The 15,531-nt window shown below is 49.2% G+C and overlaps 1 non-coding gene across 1 annotated transcript in view; it reads right to left on the bottom strand.

The window, feature by feature from the left end:
* The window catches only part of LOC123770444 (uncharacterized), a 157,232-nt gene that overhangs the window by 93,247 nt on the left and 48,454 nt on the right, over nt 1-15,531 (bottom strand). Inside the window, exons 7-8 of the transcript XR_011222172.1 lie at nt 11,917-12,020; nt 9,643-9,770 (exon numbers count right to left, since the gene is read on the bottom strand). This is a non-coding gene — a transcript (uncharacterized protein). The remainder of the gene's footprint in view (nt 1-9,642; nt 9,771-11,916; nt 12,021-15,531) is intronic.

Here is a 15,531-nt window from a genome sequence, read left to right on the forward strand (position 1 = left end):
CGAGTACAGGTGAACAAAAAACCAGCGTTGAATGTAATGAAACGCCATTTTCTGGGTGAGTCCCGGAGGCTCCCCGGAGCTATCCCAGGCTGATATGCTAATGTCAGACTTTGGCATCAGTCATGTGTATGGAGTTCTTAGGCCTACCGGGGATCACGGCCAGAACCGGGCCCCCTCAGAGAGGCAAGGGGAGCAATGGCCTATAGAAGCCCCCGTGTGGTTGGAAGCATTCTATGTCTGCCAGTCGACCGGAACAGGCACCCAGAAAGGTAAGCGCCTCAAAACAAACCCCTATTCTGGTTAAAATTGCTAGCAAAAGCCGAACTAGTAGATAGAACTCCCCAACCGAAAACAAGGAAACAAGTGTGATGTCACACACCGCCGCGCCGCTGTCTGCGCAGCTCCCCCCTCCCTGGGAGGGGAAAGGGGGAGCCCCAGACCCCCACGCCGGCTACCCACACCTCAGTTCTTGAGGCTGAATGTCAAAAACGCGAAAAAACGCCGACCGGAGGGAGGGAGGGATGCCGGGGAGCCTCCGGGACTCACCCAGAAAATGGCGTTTCATTACATTCAATGCTGGTTTTCTGGGGGGAGCCCCGTCGGCTCCCCGGAGCTAACTACCCACAGACGGAAAAAGAGGGACTTACCCGGGAGGCGGTCGTCGCTCACTCCTCAATTCGAAGCCGAGACAACTGGCTGCAACCGCCGACCCAAAGCAACACAGGCCCGATGGGGCCCGGGGACATTCACACGGTAACGAGCAGCCAGGACCCTGTTCGACCACCAAAATCCCCGCGCCCGAATATCAGACCAAGACATATTCCCAAAGACGGCAGCAAGAGCCGCGAACTTACGAACGTTATGGGCACGGGGATAGACCGCAGGCTGGCTGGACTTAATAATAACCCTGCGGACGACCTGGGAGACCCGAACCCGCGAACAGGAAAGAAGGGAAAACGGATCAACCCACAGCGCATCCCCGGACACAGAAGCCGTGGCGCGCAAATAACGGCGAAGCGCCGCAACCGGACACAAAACATGATGCACCCCCGGCCTGACCAACCAAGCATCAACCACCCATGGACTCCTCCTGGAACTCAGCAGTCTCATTCTTCGCCAGAAAAGGAGACGGCTGCAAACGAGCAAAACAATCACCACGACCAAAGGAGCAGAAACCCCTGCGCCGGAGAAGAGCATGAAGCTCCCCTACCCGACCCCCAGAGGCCAAAGCCAACAAGAAAAGTGCCTTGGAAAAACCATCCTGGACCGAAGGAGCCACAACGAAATGCGGAGACGAAAGGAAAGCGAGCACTCTGTCCAAAGACCAGGACGGCTCAGGCGACGCATGAGCAGGCCGGAGGTGAAACAACGCACGAGACAGCTTGCGGAACAGCGCAGACGTAACATTGATACCGAAAGCAAGCTGAAGCGGCTCCGCCAGCGACGCACGATATGAGGCGACAGTGTTAGGCATAAGATGACGGTCCTGAAACAACCACGAGAGCAAGGACAAGACCACCCGAACAGACAAGGAACTAACACGACGAAGGCGCAAAAAGAAACGGAAGGACAGCCAGGAAACTTCATACTGCCGCCGAGAAGAAGCCCTCAGGTGGGACACCAACAAGGAGGCCACCTGATCACCATAGAGATGATGATATACTCGAGCCAAAAAACCCATACGCGAAGACTCGAGGAGAAGATCGAACCAGCCACGTGACGTACCGGCCCGATCTGCTGAAAGAGGCGGAGCCGCGGGAAAACCCTCGGGTTTGGACACCGAGCAACCAGCGCCTGAAACCAAGGCTGGGCCGGCCACCAAGGGGCCAGAAGGACAACTCTCCCCTGGTAAGTCGCTAAGCGAGTCAGGACCTGGAGCAACAGCCGAACTAGGGGAAAGAGGTACAGGAACCCCCACCTCGACCAGTCTAGCCGAAAGGCATCGACCCCGATGGCCTCGCGATCGGGGAAGGGCGCCGCATAAACGGGAAGACGCCGCGACCACGCCGACGCGAAGAGATGCTCCTCGGGGCGCCCGAACGTCTGGCAAAGCCAACGGAAGGACTCGTCGTCGACCGTCCACTCCGTAGAGAGGGGAACGAAGCGAGACAGGGTGTCGGCCAAGACGTTAGACACGCCCCGTACGTGAACCGCCAGGAGAGCCAAACCCCGAGAACTCAGCAGACGAGTCACCCGAAGCGACCAACCCCAAAGAGACAAGGACCGCATCGAACCCCCGCGGTTCAGGCAATGAACCACCGGAGAGCAGTCCGAATGGAGCCGAATCGTCGATCCGCGGGCCACCCGAATCCTCCCCAGAGCAAACCACACTGCCGTGAAACTCCCGCACCGTGCTGTGAGCTCGACGGAAGGACGGATCCCAACGCCCCTAGCCGGCCTGGTGAGCACTGGTCACAAAACCCCAGCCGAGAGACGACGCATCCGTGTACACATCGAGCGAGGGCTCGGGTAGGCGCCAAGGCACTGAACCCCGAAAAACCCGAAGAGGAAGCCGGTGACGCAGCAACTGACGCAAGGCCCCTGGGGGTCGAACTCTGCGATCGCGAGAGAGGCGGAAGGGGGAACCCCGAAGGAACAGAGAACAGCCGTCGAAGCCAAACCCGACCCGGCGGGTAGACCACCATCGCGAAGTTCAGGCTCCCGCACAGCCCCTCGAGCAACCTCCGGGTGACCCGAGGACCCTCCAGAAACAGACGAAGGCGGGACCACAGCCGCAGGAGAGACTCCGGAGGGAGAGACAAGGAGGCGGTTCGAGAGTCCCAAACGAGACCCAGCCAAGTCCGAACCTGAGAGGGAACCAGATGGGACTTCCTCCAGTTCACCAAGAACCCGAACTCGGCGAGCTGGGAAAGAACCAAATCCCTGGCTAGCAAGCAAGCTGACTGGCTGGGAGCCCAAACCAACCAGTCGTCGAGGTAGGCCAACACCCGAACACCTAGGAGACGCAAATGAGTCACCACAACCCGTGTAAGGCGCGTGAACACGCAAGGTGCCAGGTTAAACCCGAACGGGAGACAACAAAAGCGGTAACTCAGATGCCCCACAACAAAACCGAGCCAGTCCCTGAACCATGGATGAATCGGGACATGCCAATAAGCGTCCCGGAGGTCCAGGGACACCATCCAAGCTCCCGGCTCCAAGAGGAGCCGAACCTGAGACAGCGTAGTCATCCGAAAGGAGGGGCAATGAACCCAGGGGTTCAGACGGGACAAGTCCAGAATGAACCGCAGGTCCGCGCAGTCCCGTTTCGGAACCGGAAACAGACGGGAAACCCATCTGAGGGATGACGTCATTTCGACGACGCCCAAGCGTACCCACTCCAAGACGACTCGACAGAGCGCAGGGAAAGAAACCTGCCCCGCCAGCCCCGACCCCCCAAAGGGGGGAGGGGCCACCCAACGCCACCGGAGGCCGCGAGACAACCCGAAAGGCCCACGAATCGTGGGACCAGGTGCGGGCGAACAGTGCAAGCCGCCCCCGCATCGCCCAGTCAAGGGGGCAAACCGCGAAAGGGCCGGCGACCCTTACGAGACCCAGAACCCCGCACAGCGCAAACACCGCGCCGACCAGACGAGGGAGGGTCCGCAGGAGGAGCCAACCCCGAACCTGACACCAGAGGCCTACCACGACGAGAGGAAACCCAAGCCCTGGCACGACCTTTCTGGGAAGACCCACCCCGGGACCCCCGGAAAACCAACAAGTCCGACATTGGACGACAAGCCGCCGACGCAGCCTGAATAAACTGCGCCACGGCCGACTCCTCAAACAGAAGAGGACAAAAAGGTGAAGAACGCCTAATTGCCAGAGCCCAAGCAGATTCCACGGAGAAACCCAGCACCGTCTGCCGACACGCGAGATGAGAAGCATAAAACAGGGAAACCGCATCCCGCAAAATCGGCGTGAACAGCTTCAACAAGGCAGCCGACGAACGCGCAGCCGAGGACAAGGTGCCGCACCCCGGGACGGACCCAAACAGAACCGCAAGGCCGAAGCCAAAAGGCCCCGGACGCGCAAGTCCTCCGCATTGAGTGCCGCCGAAAGGGTGGGAACCTGCACATTGAGCTGAATAACGCCCACATCGCGGGGAAGGGCAGGGGCAAACAAGCACTCATTCAGGTACTCAAGCTCGCCCCCCAGGAAAACCTGAAGCACTGTGGAAGCTTCCTGCCACTCCAGCGTGTGGGAACGACAGAAGGAATGCTAGGAATCCAGAACAAACAAGGGGCAGTCCGCTAGCCAGGAAGACTCCAGAACCTCGTAACGAAGCCAGAAAGGGAACGAAGTCCCAAACCTGAATTCGGACGGATCCATTTCCGAGGCATAATCCAGGTCACGCAGGAGGTAAGCTGCAAAGGCCGCTCGCACCACACCAGGTTGGATGCGATAAGCCGAAAACCTCTGGAAGGACGGAACCGACGTACCCGGGGGAACACGGAACCGAACCCGGGGAGGGGCCGACACCAAATCCAACTCGTACGCAGAGGGGGGAAAAGAAAACCCCACTCCTTGTAACAATAAGCCCCGCTCAGAGGGAAGAAAAACCCAGGCGGGGTCCAGCGGGGCCCAAGGCCCCCAAGTCAGCCCCTCCCCAGCCTCGAGGTCCTTCACCACAGGACCCAAGGCCGAGTCCTCTCCCCAAGCCCTGACCCCACAAGACAAGGACGAAGCAGCCGGAAAAGCTGGAGGAAGGGGGGCCCACTGGTCAGACCCAGAAACTTCAGCTGGGAGACAAGACTCGAATGCCTCTGCCGCCCCCCCGAAGCTGCCCGAGTCTCGAGATCAAGTAACCCCTGCTCCGACCCCGAAACCCTCAGACGCTTCGGGGCCGGAAGCAGGAGGGGGGGGACCAGAACGAACAGAAGGGGAAGGACGAGGAGGTGTGGACTGAACCAGGATCGAAGCGACCCCCACCCCCAAGTCCGGGTCTCGAAAAGCAAAGCAGGGCAGCCATGGGGCATCCGGGTGAGCAACCAACCGAGCGCGTTGCAACAGACGAAACCTAGACTGCAACGCACGCACCGCCTGTACCCGAATAGAATCATCAGAGGATTGGGTAAATTGAGTCACAAGCAAGCAGCAACACTCACTGGACTCAGGGTCGAAAGTATCACCGACCCAACAGGCAGCAGTGGCAGAGGCAAAAACAATGAGGGTCACCCTGAGACAAGGGGACCGAGCAACCCTCAAACTCGCACACAGCGAGTGGGGACTCCGGGGTCACATCCATTGGACCCACACGCCCTTTAGGGGATTCCCAGGGTCCAGAGCGTTTACTTTAAGAGGACTCGCGCTCATGTAGTCCCAGGCAGGGTGCTGCAAACCAGCACCCAAAACTACCAAGCAAACTTCTATAGCTGAACCCCAGGGACGTGTACACTCACGGGGACCTAGCAGGGGGCGCCACCGAGGAGAACAGTGGAAGGGCAAAAACAAACTGAATAAAATGACAGAACCCCCCCCCCCCCCACCAGGCAAAAAGAAAAAGAAAACCCCGCAAGAGGACAGCGATCCCCAAGGAACAGAGCCGGCCGCAATGTCGGGAATACAAGCTGAGCAGCACCCTGCGCCCCTACCAGTGCAAACTGCCTCTTACCTGCCGGTAACAAGGGAGAACAGAACACCCAAGAGCCCAACAGGCGGCCGAAAAACCGAATGGTAAAACGGACCAGCAGAGGCAGACCCCGAGGAGCCTGTGCAATGTGGCCCCAAGCCCCAAGGGCAGTACTTACAGGGCACCTAGGGAAGGCAGCCCTAGGCGCATGCAGCCCGAGTACTGAAGATAACTCCTGGCTCTCGCACCCACAAAACCAACACCACACGCAAAGCACAGTGCAGTAGTGACACCGGAGCCAGAGCACACGACCATCGCCTATAGCATCAGCCTCAAGAACTGAGGTGTGGGTAGCCGGTGTGGGGGTCTGGGGCTCCCCCTTCCCCCTCCCGGGGAGGGGGGAGCTGCGCAGACAGCGGCGCGGCGGTGTGTGACGTCACACTAGTTTGCTTGTTTTCGGTTGGGGAGTTCTATCTACTAGTTCGGCTTTTGGTAGCAATTTTAACCAGAATAGTGGTTTGTTTTGAGGCGGCGTTTTGAGGCGGCTTTCTGGGTGACTGTTCCGGTCGATGGCAGACATAGAATGCTTCCAACCACACGGGGGCTTCTATAGGCCATTGCTTCCCTTGCCTCTCTGAGGGGGCCCGGTTCTGGCCGTGGTCCCCGGTAGGCAGGCCTAAGAACTCCATACACATGACTGATGCCAAAGTCTGACATTAGCATATCAGCCTGGGATAGCTCCGGGAAGCCGACGGAGCTCACCCCAGAAACAATCTACATACAGTATCTTGAATAGAGAAAATAGAGCCTTCCTCTTTACGTGGCTCCATTTCCAAATCGCAAGGTCCTAGCAAAGGATGTCTTTGGGTGGACTGGTCAAGGTGGGGGTTCTTGTACTTTATCTTCCTGGTACAACTGTTCTTCTGGGTCCTGGCCAGGTTGAAGTCCTACCAGGTGAGGGTGATCCTTCTGGCTCCATGGTGGCCGGCTCAACCTTGGTTTCCAGCACCACTTGCTTGGCGTCCAAACTCGGTCATTTTTCAGCAGCTCTTCCTCTATTAGACGATTGGCCTAGCAATGCATTTTGCTGGTTCAACCTTCTCCTCAGCTCTTCATATCTCGTCTTTTTTATGCATTTTTATTGCCAAGTTTACAGAGAGCAGGAGGCTTCTTTGATGGTGTCCCACCTTTGTTCTTTTTCTCAACGACAGTACAATGTCTCATGGCACTCCTTTTGCTATTTCCTAAGGTCGAAGGTGACCCAACAGGCAGCATGGCAGAGATAGAAGGAATGAACGCCACCATGTGGCACAGACGATCAGCAACCTCTTAACTCGAACGAAGTGAGAGCAGGTTCAGAAGGAATATCCAAAGGACAACTAAACTCACAGGGGATTTCCAGAGTCTGAAGGAGAGACCCAAGCAGACACCCAGGTACTGGAATTGCTATGCTGGACCTAAATGTAAGCTAACACATGCAATGTGGCTGTGAAGGCCGACCACTGTGTGATGAGAGAAGCATGCAAATCCACTAGTGTGCCCTGCTAGTCAAAATCGCTCCCAACCCGAGTTAGAACAGGTACGTCCCAAAACACCTGACTCACCTTAGGTGAGAGCCACCACAAGCGAGGACAACTTCTAAGAAAGCGACTCCCGAACACTCCACTCCAGGGAAGATAAACCTAGCAGTGCAAGGGCAGCACTAAGGAGTACACATGGAAGGTAACCCCATACACATGTAGCTCCAAGAACACTCAAAACTTGACAGCGAACAGGAAACACATTGGAGGAAAAACACCACCACCACCACTTACCTGAACAAGCAGAACACCAGAATCAACATGGAATAGGTACCCCTTACATCAGCTATAGAACTGGAAGATGGGACCCTGGCTGGTGGTGAGCTACCTCCTCCTGTCCCCGCAAATGAGTAGGGAGATAGGGTGATGGGGCGAATGAGATCACACTAGTGCTGAGAGAATTTGCTCATTTGTTTACAAAGTTAGGGAGTTCTTTTGGCAAGTTTTGAGGCTTTTGATGCCAGCAATGATGTGGTTAAACTCACTGACTTTATGGTTGCCTTCCCAAGTGAGGTGGTGAAAATAAATGTCACCACTCCCTGTCCTTCTGTGAAGGGGGCCAGGTTCTGGCACTTGTCCCCCAGTAAGCCTATACAATTCCAAGGCTGATGCAACCTAGTAGATGGTATCATATCAGTACATAGTAGCTTCAAGTAGCCAAAAGGGTCTCCCACCACTGGAAAAATACAGCTTTTGCTGTTTTTACATGACATACACATCATATATACCTATCTAGAGTTTTATGTACCAAAACAAACTGCTAAGGTGTTCTGGTGAGCATGAAATGAAATCCAAGAACAGCATAGTAATACAGGCTATCAGCATACGATGCCAGCAAATGATGGCACCTGACTCGGCAAAATGCCTCCAATATACTACAAACACCACTAATCTAGCCACAACACTATTATTATCAGATTTCTGTCACTAAATTATGAATAATTTTTCACAAGTTTATTTTCTAAATGAACATGAGGTCATGTTTCATGATGCAGAGATAAACAAAACCACGGCTGTGTGCTGTGAATTTCTACCTCCCACTGTCAACATCATAACAATGTTCACAAAATAATAAACATCAATATCAATAGTTCACATCAATAAAGACAATAACATTATGTTCAATGATCTCTCTCAACCTTGTGCATATTCTTTATCAGTCCAGATCTTCTGTGACACCATCAATGTAAAATAGTCCCAGTTATTGATTTGGTCAATATTAAGTGATGGTGTGGGCACAAGCTGCATGGCAGTGTTGCGAGTTGCTAAAGCATTTGTTACCATGACTACCACTTTTAATAATGAGGCCCTCACACCCAGGAGGGATGCCTACAACTTTTTGACTCGTGCAGTGTGGTCGGATATGGCGCAATCATCCCTGTTTGACGTGTACTGCTCAAAGGTTCTACATAATTGGAATAAAAATAAAAATGATCAGAGAAATGATCATGGACAAATATAATTCCAAGGAAACCCAGCATCACTTAGCTAAAATGTTGAAGGAGATGATTCCTTGCAGAGATGTGCATTACTTACAACACCAGGAGGATGAGCAAGATGGCACACTAGCCAAGACCATGAGGGATCTGGGTTGCATCTGATGATGGTCAGGTGCGTCATGGTTAGAGTATTTACTCAACAGCAATGATTATTTACCTGTGCTTACGTTGGAGTACCGAATGTCTTTCAAGCGGTCACTTCTTTTGTTGTCCCTATGCTTTCTAACAGGTTCTTTCTCAGTTTTGAGTTGATCTGTGATCACCAAGCTTCCCCTCATCTCATAGAGCGAGCCAAATTCTAGTCCTATTTTCCCTTAGGAAAGGATGGGTGTTAGAGGCCTGGTAATTTTACCTAAGGCTTGGTGGTTCCAGTAGCTCAGGGTGCTACTAAAGGATTTAATTCTATTTAACTGGAGAAACACTTATTTTACCAAGAAAGCATTCTTCACATAGGCAAGACACTCAAAGATTTAAATTTCTTTATTGATTAAGCCATACATTTTGGCCTTTTGTGCTTCACTATGGGCTTATGTGCAATATCACGAACACTTATAGTATCAAATATCTCTAGATTAACAAATTTATCACAAACTCTTTAGCACTGCTTGTGAGAGACTTGTTTTGTACAGCTGTTGGAGGTCCCATAAGCTGTGCCCACTTGTGAGGCATCATATTTGAATTACCCTGTGTCAGTGTGATGTGGAAATAATGGTTAGAGAAAACATTTGTGAAAATTTAGGATCATATGACATCATTGCAGCAATGGATTGGGGAGCTAAAGACCTCAGACAACACAGTACAACGCCATCGAAATGTTCAAGTTTTAAGGTAAGAATTCAGTGATCAGTAATAGAGAAAATACCAAAAACTAAACAAACGGTGTATTATATCTAATTTGTAGCAAAAGCAAAATGCAATAATGAAAATGGAAATCCCTAACAATTCAAGATTTAGTAAAGATTCTTTTACTAAATTAATTTGCATCACATACCTTAAAAGGTGTGTGTTGCGAGTGGTTATGAACTCTGGCGTGACAGAGTTTTTCAGCTGCATTACAAGTCCAGCACGGATAGACTCGACAATGGCTGGAGTTCCACCCTCTTCACGTGTCTCCAGGTCCTGGACAAGAGGCAATAAACTTAACAAGCAATTAGTACAAGATTGCTTCTTTAAGAGCATAGATAAGGTAAATGGCCCGAGATACACCACAACATAGTGATGTGAACATCTCCTGACACCAATCATTAATAATAACTGATAACAACACTAATCTTGCATTACGTGTCACATCATTTTAGTTGCCAAAATTTAAATTTAAAATAAATGTTGTTGTGTTCAGAATTCAGGAAATTCTGGAGGTTCCTTTTTTGTCTGAACAAGGATGTTAGCACAGTGTTGTGTAATAGAGCAGCATGGACCTCTAACAACAGAAGGACATACATTAATAACAATAGATATCCAAAAAATGCAAAATATAAAAGCTCCTAAAATGCATAGGTTGATCATAAGGGAAAAATATTTTAAGGACCCAATACCCGATTTTTGTTCTATTTTTCTGAATATTTTCTGAGGTAAACACCCTTGTGGCTCCATGAAGCTAATATGTGCCGAGATGGTACTACTGTATACGCAGTGGAGTTCCATAGGTCTAGCAGGGACCAGAGCCAGACCTGGCCCCTTCACAGAGACACAGAGTGCTGTGACATTTTATTTTCACCACCTCACTGGGTAAGGCAACCAAAACATCAGCAAGTCAAACAAACTACTGCTCAATTCAAAGGAGACAGAAGCCACGAACCCACCTAAAGAACTCCCCCAACTATGTAAACAAACGATCGAATTCTCTCGATATTAGTGCATGGTCATTTGACCCACCTTTCCTCTCGTTTAGGGGAAGGGGGGCGGTAGCTCATTGTCAGCCAGGGTCTGAGCTCTCAGTTCTGTAGCTGATGCAGTGTGCACCGAGTTGCCTCTCTTAGGTGCTGGCTCCAGTGTTCTGCTTGTTGAGTAGCTAAGTGGTGGTGTTTGCCCTTGGTGGCATTTCTGGTACACTGCAGTGTAGCATGAGACAAGTTTTGATTTTGCAGCTACATATGTGCATATTACCTTACTGGTGTACTCCCTAGAGCTGCTCTTCTTCTTGTGTTAATTTCGGGGCTTAACGTCCCAGTGGCCTGGTCCTCGACCAGGCCTCCTTTTTCTTACTCATCCCCAGGAAGCAGCCCGTACCAGCTGTCTAACTCCCAGGTACATATTTACTGCTAGGTGAACAGGAGCATCAGGGTGAAAGAAACTCTGCCCATTTGTTTCCGCCTCCACCAGGGATTGAACCCAGAACCTCAGGACTACAAATCCGAAGCGCTGTCCACTCGGCTGTCAGGCCCTTGCATTGTCAGAAATATCTTCTCTGAAGTGTTCAGGAATTGCACCTATAGTAGGTCCTCCTCGCCTGTGGTGGCCCTTGCCCAGGGTGAGTCAGGAGTCTTGGGACTTTCATGTCTTAACTCGAGTCGGGTTAGTGAGCACACATTTGGGCTCAGGGGTTTTTGGAGGTCGAACAGGGTTCTGGTGGCCCAGTACCAGTATCTAGTGAATCTTCCTGGGACTCAGTCCTTTGTGTGGCTTTGGGTCGTATCTCTAGGTCAGAGGTCAAATTTTTGTCACAATTGTTGCAGTGCCTCCTCCTCCCTGGTGAATTTCCGTGTATTTTCTTTCCTCTTGGGTAGTTAGCTTCAGGAAGCCACAAGGAGATCCCCTAAGAAAATCGGCATTGAATGTAATGAAATGCAAATTTCTGGGTGAGCTCCGGTGGTTCCCAGACCCCCCCACCCTCCCTTCAGGTCACTGAGAGGATGCAGACATTTACTTTAGAATTGGCAGCTCAGACCCTGACTGGAAAACAAGTTTGCACTATTTTTGAGATAACTTGATTATTTGTTTACATAGTTGGGGGGAGTTCCTTAGGCGGGCTTCAGATATTTCATCTTTTTTGAACCCAGCAGTGGTTTGTTTTGACTCCCTGACTTTCTGATTGCATTTCCCACTGAGGTGGCAAAAATAAAACGTCACCGCTCCTTGCACCTCTGAGAGAGAGAGAGCCAGATTCTGGCACTGGTCTCCTGATAGGCCTATAGAACTCCACGGCTGATGCGACCTTGTAGATGGTACCATCTCAGCGAATAGTAGATTCATTAGTTGCGTATTTGAATGAAATAGGTTTTGAAACTATAGTTTAGAATTATAATTAATTATATGAGGTTGTTACCTGTAAGTATCGGTGAGAGTCTCTTGACACATAGAACACAGTTCCACCTCCACATACTTCAGGTACAGAATTCTCAAACAAACTTTTCTTTGCAATTAAAATACCTGAGAGGGGAGAAGAAATGTTCATACATTGGCTAGAATATAAAAACAAATTACATAAATTATTCATGAATAATTATTCCAGATTAAAATTATACTTAAGCCATAAACTTCAAACTGGAAATAACTTTAACATCAAAGCTTTCATTTTAGAAGTGAATGAAAATAAAGGAAATCACTGAAAGCCTATTGACCCATGTGAGGCAGCTCCAATTTATGCCCAACCGAACTCCCAGTTAAATCTTGCAATTGGGTATGCACCCTGGTTAACAGACAACTCTGACGACAGGAAGCTCAAACTAGCCAGTCGTCACAGAACACCAGAACCCCAGCGCCGAGAACCCAGGGCTTGCACAGAACCATCTAATAATTCGGATAAAAATTCTGAGCACAGAGTTCAATAACAATAATGATAATTCATTGTGTCAGGGGACAGGCAGCCAGGGTGTATTTTATACACATTAGGCTTATATTATATAAGTTTATATTTAGTATATTATATATACCCCCACCCCCCCGTTTTGGGGTTTTGGCTACAAGGCCTCCTCCTTGTTCATACTGTTTACAGATGCTTTGATTCAACTGGGGAAGGTTATTTTCTGTGTGCCACAGGCCAGTCTAGGTCATTGGATTGTTTGTCTATAGTCGGCAGACATCAAGGAACATGAACTGGCAGTGGTTTGGTATGTTCTGTAACTCGGTGATTTTTTGTTTGACCCAGGTGGGTCATTTGCCTGTTTCCCATGTGGGTCTGGACCCTTGAGTGTAGCCTGGCTTCATGTTTGTTCTCTAAATGGATCCCATGCATGGTGAGTCAAGTATACTCACAGACACTCTTTCTTGTTTCAGGCTACTTTTTTTCCACTGCCGTTCAGTCAGCCATTGGTGGCCACCTTTACCTCAGCATGGTAGTCATGGCTTCTAGGTTTGTCAACCCATTCACATTTGCAAGGCGGTTGCATGGGATGTTTGCCTGGGCTGGGGTTGGGGGATATTTCTTTTTTTCTCAATTCAGTTGACTTTTCTCCATGCTTGGTAACCTTTGTCAGCAGGGTGGTCCTTCTGTCTAACTTGAAGATCCTTCTGTCTAAATTGAAGATCCTTCTATCTAAATTGAAGATCTTCTGATCTTCCACCTCTTTTGATCTTTTGAATCTACCTCTCCTGGATGATCCGTCAGGTGTTTCCCTTCCCTGGTTTGAGGCTCTGCTGATCTTCACATGTGGACTTTGTGTTGGCAGCAATACACCACTACCTGTATGCCACTAAACAAAACATGCTCAAGTGGATGATTTGTTAGTTACTGGATCTCTGGTGCCTTTTTCTAGGACTTGGTTGTCTCCAGTGGCTTGTCAGCTTGATATATGTGATGTCCACTGGTGTGCTGTGCTGTGTTGTTCTGTGCTGTCTGCCTTCTTTACGTTGTCAGTGGTGGATATTTGGGGCTCACCGTTTCATATTTATTTATTTATTTATGCAACTTCTCCCCTTTTCCCACAGTCAGCCCAAGTTGCTGTATTCTTCCTACATGGCAATTTTCTTGGGAAATTCCATAAGTGTGGCCTGGCTGGCACTCTACCCCACTCTAGTGGGGTAGAGTGAGTGCCCGAGAATACTGCCTATAGCAACTTCAAAGTCCAGTGTGGTTAAGGTGACATCCAAGACGTGAATCAAAGTTGATGTCACGTTCATCATAAATTCATTTAGATTGTCAATTTTCAGTGCATTTAGAAGTTCACCGAAAACAGTCATACACTGTCCTCAGTATTTTATTAATTTCTTTGTTGTCATCTGTGAATGTTCATCTATACTGTATTAAAAAAAGGTTCTGTACTAGTTGTAGTACAGTGGTACCTTGGAACACGAGTGTCCCTGTATGCGAGTTTTTCGGAATACGAGCCGGATTTCCTCGGAAAATGTGTCTTGGAAGGCGAGGGTTACCTCGGAACGTGAGTTTGTTGATACGCGTTCAGGCCGACCTAGCACATGGTGGTACGGCGATCGTCGCCCCTCCGCCCCTCAGTTTACCATTGTCTCCTGCCCAGTGACTATCCCTCCTGAATTCTTCACAAGGATGTACAGTTTTATGTCGGTTTTTTGGCCATTTGAGCATAAAAGTTGTTATTATATATCTCGCCATGGGTCTCAAGAAAGCCATTGATAAGGTTCAACCTAAGAAAATAGCTGTGAGTAGAGGCAGTAGAGGATGTCCCTTCTTGATTAAGAAAATGTGTGAAGTATGGGAAGAACTGCAAAGTTCTGTTGAAAAAACTCACCCAGATAAAGCTGTAGCAGGCCGTTGCATTGACCTTTTAAATGATAATGTGATGTCTTACTACAGACAAGTGTTAAAATGTAGGGAAAAACAAGTGTCTTTAGACAGATTCTTAGTAAGACAAACAATTCCTAGTGGTATGGAGGCAAAATGTGCCAGTGTGTGCTCACCAGTGAAGTCCTCACTGCCTGATGTGATAATGGAAGGGGACTCCCCTTCCAAACAGTAACTCCTCTCCTCCTCCCACCTCCTCACCATCTTCCATACGCCTACAGCATTCAACAGCAAAGTAATAACTTGAACATAGTTTTGTAGGTTTATTTAGATGAATTAGGTATAAAAATTTAGTTTGATGTGGGGTTTTTGGGGTAGTCAGGAACGGATTAATTCATTTCCCATTATTTCTTATGGGGAAATTAGCTTCGGAATACGAGCCGTCTACAGGAACGGATTAAACTCTTAAACTGAGGTACCCCTGTATTATTTGGTCTTGACTGTGTAAAACATAACAGGTTTGTTTCACATTAGTCTGTTCAAGCAATGTGCCACAGAATTTTTATTTGTTAAGGTTCGAACAAGGAGCCACTGTATTTATTAATGACCAAAACCACACATCAGAAGATGGAGAAACGACGACAACATTTCAGTCCGTCCTGGACCATTACCAAGTCATGTGTGAGGGAGAGAGAGAGGAAGGAACAGGACAATAAATAAGTAAGAGAGTGTGGTGAGGAGCAGGTAAAAGAATACAGTAATTTCTAAAAGAAGGTAAGGTGAAAAATAAGAATAGGATGAATAGTACGAATGGGATGAGTGTAATAAAGGGATGATGGAAGAATGGGATGAGGTAAGAATAAGAGGAAGGTAAGAATAAGAAAAGGGGGGGTAGTTTTAAAGTAGGTCACCTTTAGGTTAAAGGTTAAAGGTTAAAGGTTAGTAGGTTAAAGCATTTAAGTACTGTATGTACTGTGAAAGGGAAGGATCAACAGCAACAAAGCCAGGACTAAGGTTCATGTTGGATACGTTGTGCATCTCTGATACACGAGTAGACTGGAACCATGTTTGTAAAGCAAAATGTAACGTAGAAGACATCTAAGTGAACAAAACTTATCTTCTGTCTCTCAAGAGTCCAACAGCAAATTGATGCTGCTATCTGGTGGCAGTTCATAACAGTATTGAATCCTTAGCACAGTTCAGAATGACCCTTACAGTTTTTTAATAATAAAAGGTTTGTTAAAG

This window comes from Procambarus clarkii, chromosome 46, assembly GCF_040958095.1.
Source record: "Procambarus clarkii isolate CNS0578487 chromosome 46, FALCON_Pclarkii_2.0, whole genome shotgun sequence".
NCBI lineage: Eukaryota > Metazoa > Arthropoda > Malacostraca > Decapoda > Cambaridae > Procambarus > Procambarus clarkii.